This window comes from Lissotriton vulgaris, chromosome 3_1 (genome assembly GCF_964263255.1).
Source record: "Lissotriton vulgaris chromosome 3_1, aLisVul1.2, whole genome shotgun sequence".
NCBI lineage: Eukaryota > Metazoa > Chordata > Amphibia > Caudata > Salamandridae > Lissotriton > Lissotriton vulgaris.
In genome coordinates this window covers 1218837623-1218844716 of record NC_141689.1, presented here as the reverse complement: position 1 = coordinate 1218844716, position 7094 = coordinate 1218837623, and positions in this window count along the sequence as shown.

Below are 7094 nucleotides of genomic sequence, written 5' to 3'. Positions count from 1 at the left end.
ATTCGCACATCGGTCCGCTACTGACGCCGCCTCACGGGCCAACGGATTTTCTACGCTTTTTATAGCCCTATGCCGCATAACAGGTCATGTGACTTGTTTATAAAACTTTTCATTGGTTCATTTTACTTTTGGTTTCCTAATGATGGAAGGCTTGGTCATATGACCTAAAAATAACACTTTTCATTGGTTTAGAACATTTTTTTTTCCCAAACGATGAAAGCCCCACCTTGTTTCTGGATGATTCAGACTGAAGCTGGCGTCAGCATGAGAGCACCACCATCTCGTGGCTCCGTCGTGGTCATTCCGCGAGCAATCATGGCAGCCGCTCCCCACCGGAAGCCTGCAGGAGTCGAGGGCCCCCAAGACTTTTGTAGAATCTTCACGGCTGAGGGGACGCATTTCGAGAATGGAGCCCAAGCCCTAGCAGGCAAGCGTCCGAGTTCCAAGGTGTCCCAGGGCCATTTTAGTGGACCAGGCCCAAAACCGAAGAGCCGTCCGCCATTTTAAGAGTCATGTGGCAGCCGCCTATCGCTGCACCGCAAGAGTGGGAGCAACTCAACAACATGGTGAGCGAGACGCTGTAGCCGCAAGAGCGGGCGCAACTCAGCTGGATGGCCGCCACCTGGGGAGGCCCGTTCACGCCGCCTCCCCCACGCCCCCCCCCCCCCGGGCCGCCCCACGCCAATTTTCGGAGCAGCATTGTAGGATACCAAAACCAGTGCGGCAGTTTACTGGACATCACCTGGGTGCCATCAACATCTCAGCGCGTTCTGCTGCCTTGGGACTATTCGCACAACAGACCGCTACTGACGAGGCCTCCCTCCGCACCACCCTGGACGCCCCACGCTGTTTTTCTTTGCTGCATTGTAGGATCCCAAAAACCAGTGCAGCACCCAGGTGACATCACCTGGGTGCCGTCCAGAACTCAGCACGTTGTGCTGCCTTGGGACTATTCGCACAAAAGACAGCTTCTGACCATTGTTGCTTTTTTTTTTCAAAAATGTTGAAATGTTTGTTACAGTTTTTGTTCCGTTCGTTATATTTAAAAGTTAATAAAGTTTTATAATCCCACTTTGTTGGAGTGCTATATATTTTTAAAAAATCGGGTGAATGGGGCCTTGAATCGGGTTATTGTCATGTGTGGGCTTTGCAAGTGTACTGCTACAGGATCGGACATTTCAAACTCAAATGCACGTTCTTTTTCTTACCTTTCCGAAGCATGGAGCGCAATAGCAGGCAGAGAAAGGGTGATGCAAGTGTTGAACACTGCCTGGCCTGGAAGTTGCTGGCAGTGCCCCCCCCCCGCCCGCTCCTGAAAGAGGACACACACACACCGCCGCCCCGAGTACTTCACAGATCTTTAAAAGACCATGCGCTTGTTCATGAGGCTTAAATGGTTTATCACCCCTTCTAGAACCCCTGCATCGACCCTCTGACGTTTCCTGGAAGAATTACCACGTAACACAATACCAAGCCTTGTCAACTGAAACCCCCGAGGAATCGTGGGGCATATTATCAAGGGGGTTTATCTCCGCTTTTTTGGCTTTAAAAGCCAAGAAAGCGGAGATAAAATTATCTCCCTATTACCAAGCTGTCGCTAACACCAGTTAGCGACAGCTAATAGGAGATAGCGACCATCTTGGGCCCCGCTTTGCATGTCAGTGATATTTATCACTAATGACATGCAAAGTGGGCGTGCCAAGATGTTAGCGACTGGAAACAGTCCCTAACATCGCTATCTCCTATTACCAACTTTTGGAGATATTCGCGCTAAGCGCGAATATCTCCAAAAGCTAACACCTGACCTGAGCAGTTCTTAGCCATGTTATCCAATGGGAGGTGGATAACATGGCTAAGAGCATTTGCTCGATAATACATGAATATCGCTGACTTTTCTGCGATATTCATGCATTGCGGCCGTTTTTTATCGCATTTGCGATAAACCTTGCTAATAGCAAGGTTTATCTGCGATAAAAATCGCCGATGTGCGGCGATAATTTTTGTCTCTAAACAAGTTAGAGACAAAAATTATCGCTAGTTGTTGGTAATATGCCCCCGGGTTTTTGCTTGCTGAAATCGGGAGGTGGGAGACTAGCACTGAAATCAGTAGTCTCACGCCTGAATCGGGAGGGTTGGCATGTCTGGATTCTCTACAGCTGGGGCCATAAACTACATCCGCAGGGGTAGGTGATAGCCTGGGACCAGCCTGGCATCTAAAATGGCTGCCGTGCACGACAAAATTGTGGCATTGGAAAAAAGGCAAGATGGCGCAGACAATGTTTATCAATAAGGATTCATTTATAACAAAATATTTTATCGCAGTGACAAATTGGCGGTCAACACTTCCTGATTTCCATCGAATCGAACGTTAACAGACGTCACGCAGCAAAAAAAAAAAAACTCACGCACAGCCGCTGGAAGAGATGTATCAACATATATGAGCCTCCTCAGCCACCCTCAGGAAACATAGGGGATTAGGATACGTCTCCCGCACCCCCTTATACCTAGTAATTTAATTAAAACGAAGCACAAAATGGCGAATACCCGTTTCGCTACCAGTTTGCGGCCCAGTTCGCGGCCCGTGAAGCGCTTCTACCGTGAAAAATCTTTTTTTTTTATTTTCCCCACGGGACCCTTTAATAACCCCAACAACATTCCTAGGGGGTCAAGAGGGGTATACCATGCCCCCTTTCATTAAATTCCCCCTGCGCTCCGGTTCGCTTACTTAAAAAAAAAAAGATTTTTCACGGTAGAAGCGCTTCACGGGCCGCGAACTGGGCCGCAAACTGGTAGCGAAACGGGAATTCGCCATTTTGTGCTTCGTTTTAATTAAATTACTAGGTATAAGGGGGTGCGGGAGACGTATCCTAATCCCCTATGTTTCCTGAGGGTGGCTGAGGAGGCTCATATATGTTGATACATCTCTTCCAGCGGCTGTGCGTGAGTTTTTTTTTTTTTGCTGCGTGACGTCTGTTAACGTTCGATTCGATGGAAATCAGGAAGTGTTGACCGCCAATTTGTCACTGCGATAAAATATTTTGTTATAAATGAATCCTTATTGATAAACATTGTCTGCGCCATCTTGCCTTTTTTCCATTGCCACAATTTTGTCGTGCACGGCAGCCATTTTAGATGCCAGGCTGGTCCCAGGCTATCACCTACCCCTGCGGATGTAGTTTATGGCCCCAGCTGTAGAGAATCCAGACATGCCAACCCTCCCGATTCAGGCGTGAGACTACTGATTTCAGTGCTAGTCTCCCACCTCCCGATTTCTGCAAGCAAAAACCCGGGGGCATATTACCAACAACTAGCGATAATTTTTGTCTCTAACTTGTTTAGAGACAAAAATTATCGCCGCACATCGGCGATTTTTATCGCAGATAAACCTTGCTATTAGCAAGGTTTATCGCAAATGCGATAAAAAACGGCCGCAATGCATGAATATCGCAGAAAAGTCAGCGATATTCATGTATTATCGAGCAAATGCTCTTAGCCATGTTATCCACCTCCCATTGGATAACATGGCTAAGAACTGCTCAGGTCAGGTGTTAGCTTTTGGAGATATTCGCGCTTAGCGCGAATATCTCCAAAAGTTGGTAATAGGAGATAGCGATGTTAGGGACTGTTTCCAGTCGCTAACATCTTGGCACGCCCACTTTGCATGTCATTAGTGATAAATATCACTGACATGCAAAGCGGGGCCCAAGATGGTCGCTTTCTCCTATTAGCTGTCGCTAACTGGTGTTAGCGACAGCTTGGTAATAGGGAGATAATTTTATCTCCGCTTTCTTGGCTTTTAAAGCCAAAAAAGCGGAGATAAACCCCCTTGATAATATGCCTCACGATTCCTCGGGGGTTTCAGTTGACAAGGCTTGGTATTGTGTTACGTGGTAATTCTTCCAGGAAACGTCAGAGGGTCGATGCAGGGGTTCTAGAAGGGGTGATAAACCATTTAAGCCTCATGAACAAGCGCATGGTCTTTTAAAGATCTGTGAAGTACTCGGGGCGGCGGTGTGTGTGTGTCCTCTTTCAGGAGCGGGCGGGGGGGGGGGCACTGCCAGCAACTTCCAGGCCAGGCAGTGTTCAACACTTGCATCACCCTTTCTCTGCCTGCTATTGCGCTCCATGCTTCGGAAAGGTAAGAAAAAGAACGTGCATTTGAGTTTGAAATGTCCGATCCTGTAGCAGTACACTTGCAAAGCCCACACATGACAATAACCCGATTCAAGGCCCCATTCACCCGATTTTTTAAAAATATATAGCACTCCAACAAAGTGGGATTATAAAACTTTATTAACTTTTAAATATAACGAACGGAACAAAAACTGTAACAAACATTTCAACATTTTTGAAAAAAAAAAGCAACAATGGTCAGAAGCTGTCTTTTGTGCGAATAGTCCCAAGGCAGCACAACGTGCTGAGTTCTGGACGGCACCCAGGTGATGTCACCTGGGTGCCGCACTGGGTTTTGGGATCCTACAATGCAGCAAAGAAAAACAGCGTGGGGCGTCGAGGGTGGTGCGGAGGGAGGCCTCGTCAGTAGCGGTCTGTTGTGCGAATAGTCCCAAGGCAGCAGAACGCGCTGAGATGTTGATGGCACCCAGGTGATGTCCAGTAAACTGCCGCACTGGTTTTGGTATCCTACAATGCTGCTCCGAAAATTGGCGTGGGGCGGCCCGGGGGGGGGGGGGGGGGGGCGTGGGGGAGGCGGCGTGAACGGGCCTCCCCAGGTGGCGGCCATCCAGCTGAGTTGCGCCCGCTCTTGCGGCTACAGCGTCTCGCTCACCATGTTGTTGAGTTGCTCCCACTCTTGCGGTGCAGCGATAGGCGGCTGCCACATGACTCTTAAAATGGCGGACGGCTCTTCGGTTTTGGGCCTGGTCCACTAAAATGGCCCTGGGACACCTTGGAACTCGGACGCTTGCCTGCTAGGGCTTGGGCTCCATTCTCGAAAAGCGTCCCCTCAGCCGTGAAGATTCTACAAAAGTCTTGGGGGCCCTCGACTCCTGCAGGCTTCCGGTGGGGAGCGGCTGCCATGATTGCTCGCGGAATGACCACGACGGAGCCACGAGATGGTGGTGCTCTCATGCTGACGCCAGCTTCAGTCTGAATCATCCAGAAACAAGGTGGGGCTTTCATCGTTTGGGAAAAAAAAATGTTCTAAACCAATGAAAAGTGTTATTTTTAGGTCATATGACCAAGCCTTCCATCATTAGGAAACCAAAAGTAAAATGAACCAATGAAAAGTTTTATAAACAAGTCACATGACCTGTTATGCGGCATAGGGCTATAAAAAGCGTAGAAAATCCGTTGGCCCGTGAGGCGGCGTCAGTAGCGGACCGATGTGCGAATAGGCCGAAGGCAGCACAACGCGCCGAGATCCGGATGGCACCGAGTTAGTGTCCAGCAAGTTGCTGCACTGGTGTGGCTATCCTACAATGCTGCGCCGAAAGTCGGCGTGGGGCGCCCCGTTGGCCTGTGAGGTCGCGTCAGTCAGTGGGGGCTGTGCGTCTCCCCCAAGATGGAGGCTCCTCGGCTGCAGTGCGGCGCCCCTTAGCGTTTCACTCGCCGTCCAACTGAGTTGTGTCCGCACTTGCGGCTACAGTAGGCCGAAGGCAGCACAACGCGCCGAGATCCGGATGGCACCGAGGAGGTGTCCAGCAAATTGCCGCACTGGTGTGGCCATCCTACAATGCTGCGCCGAAAGACGGCGTGTCCAGCTGAGTTGCGGTCACTCTTGCGGTACAGTGACTCGAACGCGCCGAGATCCGGATGGCACCGAGGTGGTGTCCAGCAAGTTGCCGCACTGGTGTGGCCATCCTACAATGCTGCGCCGAAAGACGGCGTGTCCAGCTGAGTTCCGGTCACTCTTGCGGTACAGTGACTCGAACGCGCCGAGATCCGGGTGGCACCGAGGTGGTGTCCAGCAAGTTGCCGCACTGGTGTGGCCATCCTACAATGCTGCGCCGAAAGTCGGCGTGGGGTGCCCCGTTGGCTTATGAGGTGATGTCAGTAGTGGACCGATGTGTGAATAGGTCGGAACCAGCACAAGGCGCCAAGATCCGAATGGCAAGTCCTGGATGTTGAGTGCCATAGTTGAGAGTTCTGAGCAGTGCTTGTAAGACTGTCTGAAGCTTATTTGCACCTGCTGCAGCTTCACTATTGCCCTGGTGTGGCCAAAGGTCGCACATGACATAGGCGGCCGGCTCCCGAGGTCCGGCGGAACTTTTTTCCTTTTCCTTTCTGCTTCTTGTCCCACAATCCGTTTCATCTGAAGACACAACCAGGTCCCTGAATGTGTGCAGGGGGACGCTATTGATTGAATCAAAATGGCGGCTTGACACAAAGCTGACTCAAGCGTTGCTGTTGATGCTATACAGACAAAAATTGGTTTTCAGTTTGTACATTCTTCAGGATTTTTTTTTCCATCCAAGGTTGATTGAGAGTTTGTAGAAAAATGGCTTCAGATTTTCCACATACTACTCTTCAACATTCTTCCTAAATGTAACAATGTGAGACTCACTAGGAGAACGGCTGTTTATGTTTCCTTTCAAAATGCTGCCAACAATATTTTCTGAATGGAAGACACCATCTGTAGCATAAAGGGCCGAAAGGGGTTCTGGTCTGGCCGATTGTTGGTGGAGACATTTTGACTATATCTTGGACCTGCCCGGCCTCGCCCAAAATGGCGCCGGTATAAATGGGACTCGTAACTCATTGTTGTGTACTGGTTGAACAACCTTGATATCACGAGATATGAATGCAGTTTTGATGCTCATGGCGGGCGGGGACGAGAATTGATTGAATATTTCGACATCCCTATTGATATTAAGTTCTGATGTGTTATTGATTACTGTACTATTGAAAGTTCGAATTTCAGTTTGCTCCGTGGCCGGCCCACGTGGTTATAGGTCCGTATTTGTATGCTGACATTTTCACAATAAAGGTTTTTAAAACAAAACACGGTAGTAGTATTTACATTGGTAAAGTTTTTACTTTTAGTCACTGTTTTCGAATCAGTAAAAGGCAAGTGAAATAAAGCAGTCCAATTACATGACGGAAAAAAGGTATAATATGTAGGAACGCAGTAAAGA